This window comes from Ictidomys tridecemlineatus, unplaced genomic scaffold (assembly GCF_052094955.1).
Source record: "Ictidomys tridecemlineatus isolate mIctTri1 unplaced genomic scaffold, mIctTri1.hap1 Scaffold_170, whole genome shotgun sequence".
In the NCBI taxonomy this organism is placed as follows: domain Eukaryota; kingdom Metazoa; phylum Chordata; class Mammalia; order Rodentia; family Sciuridae; genus Ictidomys; species Ictidomys tridecemlineatus.
Genome location: NW_027521478.1, coordinates 257,838 through 272,169, shown reverse-complemented (window position 1 = coordinate 272,169; position 14,332 = coordinate 257,838). Strand labels below are relative to the sequence as shown.

The 14,332-nt window shown below is 38.9% G+C and overlaps 1 long non-coding RNA gene across 1 annotated transcript; it reads left to right on the top strand.

Annotated features, from left to right (window-relative positions):
• The first annotated feature begins 914 nt into the window (after nucleotides 1-914).
• LOC144372826 (uncharacterized) lies at nucleotides 915-7,048 on the top strand. Its single transcript, XR_013432697.1, has 4 exons — nucleotides 915-2,188; nucleotides 2,265-2,428; nucleotides 4,377-4,592; nucleotides 5,122-7,048. It is a non-coding gene; the product is annotated as an uncharacterized LOC144372826 (long non-coding RNA).
• Nucleotides 7,049-14,332: the final 7,284 nt, after the last annotated feature.

Genomic DNA, 14,332 nt, shown 5'->3' with positions numbered 1-14,332 from the left:
GCTTATTTGAGATCATTCTTTTTCCTTAATGCAGGATTTATCACTATAAATATCCCTCTTAGAACTGCTTTTGCTGCAGACTCTAAGTTTTGGTATTACACTCCAGTTCTTAATACAGAGTTGAGTAAGGCTTTGTTTTCCACAAAGCCCTCCCCAGAAGCTCAGAAAGTTCCATGTGGTCCTCCCAGCCACCTTGATAGTTTTGCTCTCCTAGCTGCCCTCATGCTCCCAATCCCTGCACCCATCACTGCCAAGAATTCCACCCCCACCACCATCAATCCTTGTGGCTCGGGACTCAGGCCACTCTCAGCTTCTTGGGACCACTCCTTAACATCAACCCCATCTCATGACCCAGCCTTGTGCAGTCACCGCTCTTAGGTGTGGAGGACCCTCTCTCACACACCCAGATTCACTCCTTTGTACAGCTTATAATGCTGTGGTTGCTGCCCTTCGTGAATCACTGATTCTAAGGATTTAGGTTTTGTTTGTTGGCTTGTGTTTCAAACAACCTTCTTTCTCTCTCACGCCTTGACTGCACTGTTCTCACCAATCATTCCCCTCTCCTTTGTTGACTCTGCAGTTTCCTTGAACCAAGCAAGCTTAAGCGGTTTTACTTGTCCCACAGGGTAAATTCTTTCTGTGATTCTCCTCCATTCTTGAAGGAGCTAGATTCTAGAATGCTGAGCAAATATGCTTAGGAAAAGCTACACATCTGAATTTGCATCAGGCACAATTTGAATTTTCTTTCTGAAATCCCTGTTTTTTTTAAAAAAATTATTTATTTACTCTAATTTGTTATACATGACAGTAGAATGCATTTTAATTCATAGTACACATATAGAGCACAATTTTTATTGTCTCTGGTTGATCACAAAGTATTTTCACACCATTTGTGCCTTAGGATACTTAGGGTAATGATGTCTATCTCATTCTACCATCTTTCTTATCTCCATGTCCATCTCTTTTCCTCCCTCCCCTTTGCCCTATCTAAAGCTCCTCCATTCCTCCCATGCTTCCCCCCATCCTCATTATGTATGGATCAGCATCCACATATCAGAGAAAATTTTCAGCCTTTGGTTTTTTGGGATTGGCTTACTTCACTTCAGATAATATTCTCCAACTCCATCCATTTTCCTGCAAATGGCATGATTTTATTCTCTTTTAATACTGTGTAATAGTCCACTGTGTATAGATACAACAATTTGAAATTCCTGTTTTATAAAGGAGGGCTTTGTAGATAAGCAAACAAGATGTAAGGAGAATATTCAATAGTTATATTTTTTTTCCTTTTTACATTTATTTTTAAAAGTAATTAATGAAATGATACAAATAATGCCCAAATACATTCTTTTTAAAAACTCAACATTTTGGTGTACTGAGTAATATTATAGTCTCTCTATTCCCCAGCAAACATCCTGCTCAAGTTAGAAGTAGTATTAGCATTAAGTATTTATCACTAGAACATGACACTAAACTTTTATATACATACATGTATACATAAAAAGCTCAGCAAGGTTTTTTTTTCAGTGCTGGGGGTTAAAACCAGGCCTCCTGCATGCTAAGCAAGTGCTCTACCACTGAACTACATCCCAACTATTTTAATGTAATAGGATTATAGTAATGCTCTGTGCAGTTCTCCTGTCCTTAAAAATATGTCTTATCAAGTTCTCTTTATTGTAACATAAATCTAACTCATTCTTTTTAACTTCGGTGAATATTTCTTAGTATGAGCATACCATAATATATTTTAAATGTTTCTTTATCAAGAGATAGTAAAGTTGTTTATAGTCGTTTGCTACAATAAACAATTCTACAGTGACAATTTTGCATAAATGCATATTTGCTTTGTGCAGAAATCAAAGATGTTCTTAAGGTTGATTTCTTGTAGCAGAATTGCTGAATCAAGGGAAGAATGCATTTAAATATTTGTACAAGCTGTGAGAGAGGCTGTATTGATATCTCTTTCCCAACAGTGCAGTTGTTAGAGGCTATGAAGTCATTCTCCCTGTGCAACTGGGGCCTCACCAGGATGTGCATGAGCAGCCAAGGAATGGTTTCAGCCTAATTTATTTTTAGAGTACATACACTGGACCCTTCTGCAATTGAAAACAGACCTTTGATTCCTGAGTTGCAGATTCTGACCCAGAAGGAGAATGATATGCACTCCTTGTGCATTGTGGTTCCTGAGGTAAACATTTTATTTTACACTATGGGGTGTCTTTCATAATTCTGTATTATTAATAATAATTATTGGTTTGTTTCAGTACTGTGGATTGAACTCAGAGCTTTGTGCATGCTATGCAAGCCATCTACCCCAGATCTACAATCCCAGCCTTTTAAATTTTATTTTGAGACTTACTAAGTTGACCAGACTGGCCTTGAACTTGCAATCTTCCTGCCTCAGCTTCCCAAGCAGCTGGGATTACAGGTATGTGCCACTGAGACTTGCTATTAAAAACACTTTCAAGGCATATTTTCTAGCCTCATCAGGAATTTGTGTGTGATTATAGTGTGGTGACAGCTGGTGGTTCAGCCAAAACTATCTGACCTGTACAGTACTGGGCAAACCTATTTTCTCCTCATTAAAGACTAAGGAGAAACTGGTGGTTCAGCTAAAACTATCTGACCTGTATAGTACTGGGCAAACCTTTTTTCTCCTCATTAAAGACTAAGGAGAAACTTAAACCATTTTATAAAAACCTCAAAATCATTCTCTTTGGCTTTATCCAAGGAAATGACATAGGGAAAGAGACTTGTTTAAACTTTTAACTTATCTCCAGTGAATAGCTTCATTATTATTCAGTTTTTAAAGAATAATTCTATAGTTCATATTCTGTTGCTGCTAAATGGTCTGATTATACTATCCTCTCTTGTTGCTAGTATAACCACAACTCTCAACTTTGCAGGACTCTTCTCCATGGCTTTCTTGAACTGGGGAATTAAAATGCCATAGTCTTTAGGACATGTTTAGACAATTTGTACTAATAAACTATGTTAAGTGGGAGCAAGCTGTGAAAATGAACATTTGGTCTCTATATTATGCACAGTTGAATAGTACTTTGATCTGAATGTTTGTCTCTCCAAATGCATTCGTAAAAACCTAGTCACCAATGTGATGGTGTTAGGAGGTGGAACCTTTGGAAGATGATTAGGCCACAAGGGCAGAGACTTTCTAAAAGAGGCGCCAGGAAGTGTTTCCCCCCTCCAATAATGTGAGGATACAGATAGCAGGTGCCATCTTGCTGACACCTTGATTTTGGACTTCCAAGTCTAGAAGTGTAAGAAATCAATTTCTGTTGTCTGTTAGCTGCACAGTTTGCGGTATTTTGTTATAACAGCTTAAAAAGACAAAGACAAGTGGTAATATGGATGGAGGAGGAGGCTAAAAAACATATTTGGAGTTTTAGATATATTTTAGATTTAGAAGCCAAGGGTGAAGAAGCAAACATACCAACAATTTAAGAGAATTAACTAGAGGACATCATCTTGGTGAGCTCTTGTTAGATGCCTTATGTATATATTACTTCTAATCCCCATGACAACCTATGCAGGAATACTATTTCTTCATTTTAAGATGTGGAGAGTGAGACTCAAAAAGTCTATATTGCATACCCAGACCCTTGTGACTAATAAGTAAGGTTTCAAACCTGTTTGTCTTTTTAAATAAAAATTGTATTTATTCTTTCTAGATCTACAAGACAGTAGAGTGTATTTTGACACATAAAACCTGTTTGTCTTGTTTCAAAATCTTTGATGTTCTCACCATGGACTACTTTGTGCCAGCGAAATTTGAATTTCACATGAACAACAATATAGTTTTTTAAAGTGTTAAGTGTAAACACTTAACATGTAAAACCACATATTCCAGGGGTATGTGACTGCACTAAAAAAAAAATTGATCATTTCTCAGAAATTCAAATTTTACTGGATGCCCTGTATTTTTGTTTGTTAAATCTGGCAAACCAAGACTCCCTAGTGTGTTAAAATGAAGAGTAGGCTTGAGGCAGGAGAAGGACTAGAAATCACCCTCCTTAATCTCCATTGTTCTTTTCTTTCTCTTGGTGCTTCCTTTACATCTCTTCCCTTCAGTGAGCATCACCCATAGCTGGTGATATTTTCACCTACACTTGGGGTGTTTTTTGAGTGTGTGTGATGCTGGAGATCCAACCCAGGGCCTCATTCATGTTAGGCAAGCACTCCCCCACCCCGACCTCACTCCAAACCCTATACCCTAGATTTTGATAACAGTGTTTAGAGAGAATGTTACTGTTCTCAGAAACCTGTTCCCTAAATCAAGTGGCCTAGTGAAGGTTCATTGAATCCACGGTTATTTTCATTTAAACACCCAAGTTAAAGATTTCCAATCTCTGTTTTAGGTAATACAAAAGAGATGTCACTCAGGATCAAGTTGTCAGATTTTTAGCTTAGAAGATACCAAAGCTATCCTGAGGAGAAGATAAGTGGAGGAGAGCAATTGTGCCCAATCATGATTTGATCCAGAGCTGTTCTGCCAGGATTGCAAATCCACCAGTTCCTGTGACCACCTCCATCTGGTCCTCTGCAGGATTCAAAGATAATTTCCTGCTCTTAAGGTGCTAAAATATAGAGAAACGTGTGGAAATGGTGCCTTTATGAAGTTTGAGGATATTTGTGGACACCAAGCTGAGTGCCCTGACACACCAAGACTGGGACATCTTTAAATTGCAGCACTGGATGTATAAGAAATGATGAACCCATATATAAGTTCAAAAATATAATACAGTTGTCAAAGTCATGAAGCCATTTCTGTTTGGCATTGATCTCAGGATTAAAGAGACACTTTTGTGATTACCTGGCCAGCTCGTCTTCTGGCTGCTCTTAGCCTTGGAGCTGCCAAGGCCTATGAGGTCCCAGGAATTGTGTATCTACTTACTGTGCCTTTGCGGTAATGAAGGGTGTTGCTGTAACTGTGGCACAGTGGACTAAGGGACTTGGTGTCCAGCCAGTACTTAGGGCCAATGTTTAGAAAACTTGTGAAACAGGAAGTTGTTCTTTAACATTGTCTTTTTCTCATGCTGTCCTCTTTCTCTCTCTCCAAGGATTCAGAATAGCTGTAACGTTTCTCTCTCTACTTCCTTCTAGATACCCAGCTAAGTGAGAGCTTGTCACAGAAGGCAATGGCATTCTATCCTCTAACAGGGGACTCTTAGAAGACTAAAATTTTTTCAAACCACACAGAGGCCTCTTCAATGGTGGAATTTTCAATCCCACGATGCCAATATTGGCAACCTGTGTGCCATCCTCTGAGTCAGTTTTGATGATATCAAACACAGCGGTAGAAGTCCTAGGTGCCAAGAATGCAGCTATGTTCCACAAAGACATTTTGTCCTCCTTTCAGTATTCTTGCCAGAGTTGGTGATAACATAGCCAGCAATGTCAATGGTATTAAAATCTGCAGTAACATCCTTTGGATGTGCTTAAAGAGTTCCAAAAGTTTTGAGAAGGTGAATAACTCTAATAGTTTACCTCTTTAGTTTTTTGAGTCTGTACATCTTTGCTGCCTGAAAATCAATCAGTAGACGCAATACTTCCTGAGTTATGATACAAGTGGTGAATTCACAATTGGTGAATGCATTTTGGCATATGGGATGCTTATTAAAGAAGTCTGGAAATGACATGAAAAATGATTTGACAATCTTTTGTAATTGATTGATAATAGCAAGATATTTGGGGTTTTCTAGCTTGAATTTATTTTCCAGTGATGGAATTAATGCATATTCACCTGAACATAGAAATTACAAAGAAAAGATATATCAAAGAAAACTTTACTCTTTAAAACCTTTGTTTGGGAGCATAGAACAACCATCCAAATGCCTTCCATATCTGTATACTCAACCTAATATTATAGAACAAAATAAAAAAGAACACAATACGTATAAGTGATAGAACAATCTTCTAAATAAAAAGAGAGTTTGGTTTCCTTTTTTTTAAATGATGTGAGTAAATTTTCATCAATAAAACACTCTTATCATTTGAATAGAGGAGAATGTTACATTTGAATCTCAACATCTAGAAAAATGAAATTTAGAAGTTATGATTGGCATATGATGTAGCTTTGACCACTGCCCTCCTAAGACAATTGTTTTCCTTAAACTAATAATCTTGGTGCTAGTAATAATCTCATCACTGGTAAACCTGGAAGTACTAGTTCAGGAAATAAAGATGCGACTGAATTTCAAATGATTTCAGTCATCACTTTGAAAATGCCATGCCAAACAATAGCTAAAGAAGCCTGCATCTCTAGAGGGAATAGCCAGGCCACGAAAGGTTTTTTCCTCCCTGTCCTTCAAATTGCCCTTGTATTTTTCATCTGACAGTGTAACATACAGTGAGCATTTTCTGGTTTTACTAAATTCTCAATGAATGAATGGGTGGGTGTTAAACCAACACCATCTTCCAATTTTGCTTCTGCCAGGTGCCTCTTTGGCTTTTGGTACTGCTCCAAGACAGATGGGGTTCCTGGAGAGCCACAGCAAACACAGTGATCAGGATGAGGAGTCCAAAGAATGTGGCCAGAGGGAAAAAACCCTGAGCTGGAGAAAGGCTGTGGGTGTGCTACTGTCCTCAGATAGGAGAAGGTCCCAAAAAATATTTTCAAATTAAATGCTTCATTATGATAAGCAAAATTAGCCAAACTCAGAAAAGTCAAGGGTTGTATGTTTTCTCTCATATGTGGAAGCTGAAGAGAAAAAAGGAAGGTGTGCGTGGGGTGGGGTGGAGGAACCTTATGAAACTAGGAGACCACAAGGAAGGAGGCAGGAGGGAGAGAGAAGGTACAGGGGAATGAAACTGACCAAATTATATTGTTATGTTGTGTGCAGGTACAAATACCTAACAACCAATTCTACTATTATGTATGATCATTATGCACAAACACAAAATTCCAAAAATAAATAAATAAATGAGAAAATACCATGCCAGTCCCATCAACAGATCCCAAAGGAAATTATATGATTTACCTAAATATGTGTGCAACAATGGCAGCATTAAAAATAATGCTTATTTGTAATTTCTCTAAATGATTATTTGAATAACTTACTACAATGTACTCCTTCAGATTTTTTTGTTGTTTTATTTACTGTATTAATCAGTTTTGCACCACTATAACCAAACAAACACCCCACACAGAAAAATTATGAAGAAAAAGAGGTTTAGTTAGCTCATAGTTTTGGAGGTTTAAAGTCCAAGATTGGGTGGGGAGGAGCCAATGGTTTAGCCCCTTTCTGGTGAGGGCTGTGCCCAGCATAGCAGCACAGCATGGTGTGTGTGTGTGTGTGTGTGTGTGTGTGTGTGTGTGTGTGTGTGTATAAGTCAGAGAGAGAGAGAGGTACCTGAGTTCCACAGTGTCCTCTGAGGACATGCCCCAAAGACCTAAGGACCTCCCACTAGCCACCCACCCTGCCCCAAGTTTCTACCTCCTTTCAACAATGCCATCCTGGGACCAAGACTCGAATAATGATGGACCCTGGGGGTTCCCTAAGATCACACTCAAACCATAACAATCACATTGCTTAATTTTCTACATAAACTTACTTTATTTCATTTTTAAATTATTTTTCTGATTAAAACATGCAGCCAATTTGGAAAGCAAAATGGAGATTCCTTGGAAAACTGGGTATGGAACCACAATTTGACCCAGTTATTCCTCTTCTCAGACTATACCCAAAGGACTTAAAAATAGCATACTACAGGGACACAGCCACATCAATGTTTATAGCAGCACAATTCACAATAGCTAAACTGTGGAGCCAACTTAGATGCCCTTCAGTGGATGAATGGATTAAAAAAAATATGTGGCATATATACACAATGGAATTTTCTCAGCATTTGCAGGAAAACTGGTGGCATTAGAGAAGATAACGTTAAGTGAAGTCAGCCAATCCCCAAAAAACAAATACCGAATGTTTTCCCTGATATAAGGAGGTTGACTCATAGTGGGATTGGGAGAGAGAGCATGAGAGAAATAGATGAATTCTAGATAGGGAAGAGGGGTGGGAGGAAAAGGGAGGGGGTAGGGGATTAGCAAGGATGGTGGGATGTGATGGACATCTTTATACAAAGTACATGTATGAAGACATGAATTGGGTGTCAACATACTTTATATACAGAGATACAAAAATTGTGGTATATATGTGTAGTAATTATAAAAAATATAATTATAAAATTATATAATTTTATATAATTGGGGAAGTAAAAGGAGGGGAAGGCAGGGGATGTGGGGATAAGAAAGATAGTAGAATGAAACAGACATTATTACTTTATGTGTGTATGTGACTGTATGACCAATGTGATTCTACAATATGTACAATTAGAAAAATGAGAAATTATATTCCATCTATGCATGATATGTCAAAGTATATAAGTGCATTCTACTGTCATGTATAACTAATTAAAACAAATAAAAAATTTTTATAAAAACATGCAGGACACTCTATCTGATCAAATGCCATCTCCTGGAATATATTGCTGTGGCCCCTTGGCTTTTTGCTAAGCCCCCTTGGGGCTCTCCTGAGCACCTGATCTGAAAGAGCCACCACAGGCTTTTCCCTGCATCCTTATGACCAACTGATTTTTGCCATCAGTATCTGGGTCTTTTGCTGGAATATATGCCCATGGACCCTATTGCTCTTATTCTATGCTATTTCTGTGAGACCTAGAACAAAGCCTGACACATGCTAAATTCTCAATGAATGATTTTACACCAGTACCTCATTGTTTGTTGAACATTTAGCAACTGCTAGTTCTTCTTCTTCCACCAAATCTTCTTGACCATTCTTGCATGGTTTTCTTTTCCAAAACAGATTTTAACTGTTTTTCAAATCCCCCTCCACCAATCCCATTTGGATTCTGACTGAAAATGCATTACAGTTTTAAATTTGCGACCACTTGGCACAGTTTTAATAAGTGGCTCCAATTCTGCATACTCTACTACCATAGCTTTCCATTCATTAAATTTTTTTTTCCTTACGACTCTGAGCTAAAAAAAATTTCCTAATTTGTTATTGTAAAATGAATGGCACTAAAATGACTTGAGTAATTTTAATCTATATGAGACTAATACATTCAGGATCGGAAGTCTGGACTCTTAGGTACTGCTTCCAATTGGACTGCAGCTTGTGTGGCTTTAGGATGCTCTCCAAGGGTGATCAGGGACCAGACTGCCTAGTTCATTACCAGGGGTTAGGAAGGCAGGATAGCAGAAGTGGAGGAAGTTGTGTCTACAATATTTGTTCCAAGTGACCATTATCTTCTCCAAGAACAGATGAAATAGTACCATCAGGTCTACAATTCTTCTTCAGCAGTTTTATATTCTGAAAAGTTCTAAAGGTGGAAATTATTTCTTTTTCTTTAAAACCTGATCTACACTGACACAAGGCTATAGTCCTTATGTGTCCTATTCAGTGAGAAGATTCATTTTTGACTGTGAAAATGTCCATGTATATGAATACAGGGAAATGTTCGTGTTCCAGATCCTTCTGAAAGAGTTTGTAATATGTAGAAAAGATTCATTTTTTCCTTTCACCCATCTGAAATCTAACTCAGATTTAAGTTAAAGATTGTGGAACCCATGCATTACTAGATTGCTGTGTCTTAAATATCTAGGATTTTGTTTTTTAAAAGCACAATTTCTAGGAATGGCTATGCTTGGCTGTGAAATGAGATTTTATTAAATGAATATCCTTCAGTATGGAGTTTGTTAGAGTCAATGAACTAAGACATGTTCTGAACACAGGCTCTAATTTTTGAGTGCTGATAGCTGCTAAAATCCATCTTTTTGTATAAAATAAATGCAACCCCAGCCTATTCAGGCCTCCACAGTTTCTCTTAGAATTTATACTGCATTCTGAATAATGTGTTTTATAGGGCCCCTTTTGAGAGTGGGATCCTATAAAGAACTTCATTCAGAAAGAAACGATAAATACTCCACTGTAAATCTCTTCATCACAGAATCTAGAATAAAAGAACGCAGTATTTTAACCAGTACAACATAGTACTACTATGCAGATTAATCTGAGGGAAAATTCAAGGAAGTTAGTGACAGTTTTTTTTTCTCGTCATTTCTCATTCTTTAAGTTTCTGATGAAAGATTCTCTAACTTATTATTACTTGATTGTTTTGTTTTTGTTTTTGTTTCTGTTTGCAGCACTTCAGATTGAACCCAAGGTGCTGTAAAGTGAGCTATATCCCCAACCCCCATTTTATTTTCAGTTTTGAGATAGGGAGGGTCTTACTCAGTTTCCCAGTCTGGTCTTGCATTTAGGATTCTCCTGCACAGCCTTCTGAACAGCTGGGAAGTGGGATTATAGGTGTGTGCCACTGCACTGACTAAATTTGACTTTTTCTTTTCTTTTTTTAATTTTGATTTGTTATATATGATAACAGAATGTATTACAATTCATATTACACATATAGAGCACAATTTTTCATATCTCTGGTTGAACACAAAGTAGAGCCACATTGTTCTTGTCTTCTTACATGTATTTAGGGTAATGATGACCTGGATAGGGTGAAGAGGAAAAGTGAAGGGAGGGGCCATAGGGGTAGGAAAGATGATGAAATGCGATAGTCATTATTTCCCTAAATTTGTCTTTTTATATCCATCTTTGAACAGGGCTTAGTCTCATTATTGACCAAGTTCTAACTTGGTGAAAGGGTGGGGGCAGGGGGGCAGGGAGTTGTCGGTTAGTTTAAGAGTACTTTGTCTTTTGCAGAGAGACTGATGCAGCTCAGTGAGGAGCACGAGCCCTGAAATAACAGTCTCAAATTCTTATTCTAGGCCCACCTTTTAGCACCCTATGGTGGTCAGAGAGATCAACCACTTCTTTATCCAGCTCAGAAGTGTCCTGCTGCAATCTGGCTGGGCAAAATAACCGGGGGGGGGGGGTGTGACAAGCAACTTGTGAAGGTTGATACAGTGGGAGCCGCTTTATTACGGGACAGTAGAGGTATATATACTTAACTAATTACACACAGCTTAACTTAATTAACATCATCTAGATACAGCAGTCAGTCATTAAGGAATCCTCATCATCTTAATGACTCGCTGGCATTGCTTCACAAACCACTCCTCCTGGCAAAGTGCCAGGCGCCATCTTGACTTGATTGTGGCCCTCAACAGTGTCCCTAAGTGGAAAAGATTTCACTGTTTCCAACTATTTCCCTTGTTTCCACTGTTTCCCTTGAGACCTTCAGATAGGCAAGTGGCCTGTCTCCCTGGTTCTTTATCTGTACATCATGGGTAATAGTTGAAGTTAGTCTTGCCTAAACTTTCAGGATCTACTTTCAGCTTTCATTTGATATGATCAAACATGCTGGGTTTTAAGGAAATGCTAGCAAACCCTGTTTTGTCTATATGGTTGCAAAGACACCGTTTTGGTGAGTTACTTGTGCATAAACACTTTTCTTCTGTGTAGACAATGTGGAGATTTCTTTGCAGCTTTTAACATTTCTCAGTTCTGAGAAAACACTGTCAGAATGCTTATGGAAGATAAATAAACACTAGAGCAACAAGTGAAAGTGCAGGTTTAGAAGTGTCAGATTACAGAAAACTCACTCCTACATAGCATAAGACTGCCAATTTTTCATTTTTGTCTGTCTTAGGATAGTAACATGATACCCTAGGAATTTGGTTATTTCCCACACTGGACCTCCCATTTCATGGGGGTTCAGAATAAGCTCCACTTTGATGTTTCCTCAGGCATTTCATTTTAAACAAAGCCCAAGCTGAAATCATCATCACCCCCTAAAATTACGTGTGTGTGTGTGTGTGTGTGTGTGTGTGTGTGTGTTTTCAGTGTGTGGCACCACAGCTTACTCAGTTGCTTCAGCCTAGAGATTTGGGGATCTTCTTTAATTCCTAGCTCTATCTCAACTCCCTCATCTAGTTCCAAATCTCGGGAGCTTTGCTTTCTCATTTCCTTTCATCCCCACTGCCACTAATATAGTTTTGGACCTTCTTTCCTTCTATTTTTGCAACAGTCTCCTCATTGGACTTGCTGACCCTAATATGGCTCAGTCATCTCTTATCCTCTTGCACCTACTCTTTATTAAATAAATTAAAAATTTTCAACAATACTTGTTAAAGCATGGTCAGGAAGACTTTATCCTGGACCACTTCAACAGATACAGGGAGCACTGCAAACAGGTCTAGCAATGATTGGAGAAGATTGGGCTCAGCCCCAAATACAGCATGGGCAACTGGGAATTTACAGCCAAAGAGAAGATTGGGGTTAGTGGGTGGAGAAATTTTTAAAAGGAAACCTCAGAGGTAAGGGGATTGTGGCTAAACTGACCTAAGAGGATTATTGTTGAAGGCAGGCCAGTGTGATCAGACAATCCCTAGGGGAAGATGGAGGATGAGGAAACTGATGGTAAATTGAAAAGAAAGACATATTGAGGTTGGGGGATTCTTGCTAAATTGACTTATCAGGGTTCTTGCTAAAGCCACGTTTTACAAGGATGGGCACATATGGGTCTAGTAGAAGATTTAGAAAGCTGAATAAAAGTTGGTCAAGCAGAGAATCTTTTGTCACCTTGTAAAACAATTTGTTCTCTATACTGCTGTTAGAGCAAAGTTTCCAGAATGACCAATCACATACTTCCTTAATGAACACATACTTCCTTAATGGTTTAGATCTGCTGTTGACAAAGACTCAGTTCCCTGCTGTGCTGCCTTGCTCTGGGCCCAGTTTAACCCAGCGGCTTCATCTGCTGAGGGGATTATAGTTGGGTTGTATTGTAATCTCCCCAAACTCAAGTGCAAATTATATCCTCTGATACCTGTGAATGGGGCTTATTTAGTCAAAGGATCTTTACAGATGAAATTATGAAAAGGGCCTCTAAGTGAGATCATTCTAGATTCATGAGGGTGGTCCTAATCCAATGACAAGTCTATTTATAAAAAAAGAAAAAGTACAGCAGGGAAGAGAAAAACACTGAATATTTCCTCATGTAAAGAAGGAGGCGAAGCCCTGGAAAGCCAGAAGCCAGAAGAGAAACAGCAAGTTGATTCTCCCCCTAGCCCTTCCGGAAGGAACCAGTTCTTCTGACATCTCAATTTCAGACTGGTGGCTTACAGAATTTTTCCTTTATTTTGATCCACCAAGTTTACAGTAATTTGTTATGGCAGCCCTGGAAAATGAATACAGCTTCGTTTTCTTTGGGGGTGGGAAAAAGGAAACATTTTCTCTACATTACACAGAAATCTTTGCAGAGCTAGCTGTGGCTCTGAGCCCTCCATTATGTGATTGCTGCCCATGCCCAGGATCATTGGTTGGCATTGCTACCTCTATTCCCTGGGCTAAGTCCCATTTTCCAGGACTTAAAATGCAGCTCAGGAGATGCATTCTTTGGGGCACCTTTCCTAAAAGCCATTTCCCTGCCCCTAGTCTAGGTTTTGCCTCCCATGCTTTGTCATGGATTTATGGCATTATGTCATGTCCTCTGCTTACTTCATGGCTTCTCATAAAGTCTTTGAAGTTCCTGGGGTGGGGGGTATGAATGTTTCTAGCACCTGGAAAAGTTCTTGGCTTATGGTAGGCACTGAAATGTTTATGGAATCAATGGGGGAAAAATGGTAAGTGGCAGAGCTGTCAAAAATCATTTTTGGTTGAGTACTCGTGAGCACAACCAAGGCCAGGCCATGATATCTGGTTCTATCTGCCCAGAGAAAGATTGTCTTTTTCTAATTCACACAAATGTGCCATTGGCTAGTGATGACCTTGGGGTTGGCAGGACTGACCTATTTGTGTTTAGTAGAACTGTTGTGCTTCCAGAATTTTTCTCGAAAACCCATCTGGCAGAAGATAGGACTATTTGGGTTGTCTAGGATAAAAGTGTGGTTCCAATTTTAGTGAGGAAGGAGCGCTTCCTAGGTGGTTGACATTCACAGAGTACATCCAGTAAGCAGGAAGTTTGGAGGTCAGAAGTTCTGTAGAATAGAAAATGAATTGTATCTGTCTTTTTGACTTCCAGGCTACTCACTTGTTTCTTCCTATCATTTGCCCTCAATAAACATGTAGGATTTTGATCTTGCCAAGCCTTTATGTCCTCAAATTCTTTACTTAAAAAATTAGTACTTGCTTGGCGTGGTGGTGCACACCTGTAATCCCAGTGGCTTGGGAGGCTGAGGCAAGAGGATTGTGAGTTCAAAGCCAGCCTTAGCAAAAGTGAGGCTCTAAGTAACTCAGAGAGACCCTGCCTCTAAATAAAATGCAAAATAGGGCTGGGGATGTGGCTCAGTGATTGAGTGCCCCTGATTTCAATCCCCTGTATCATCTCCCACAAAAAAAAC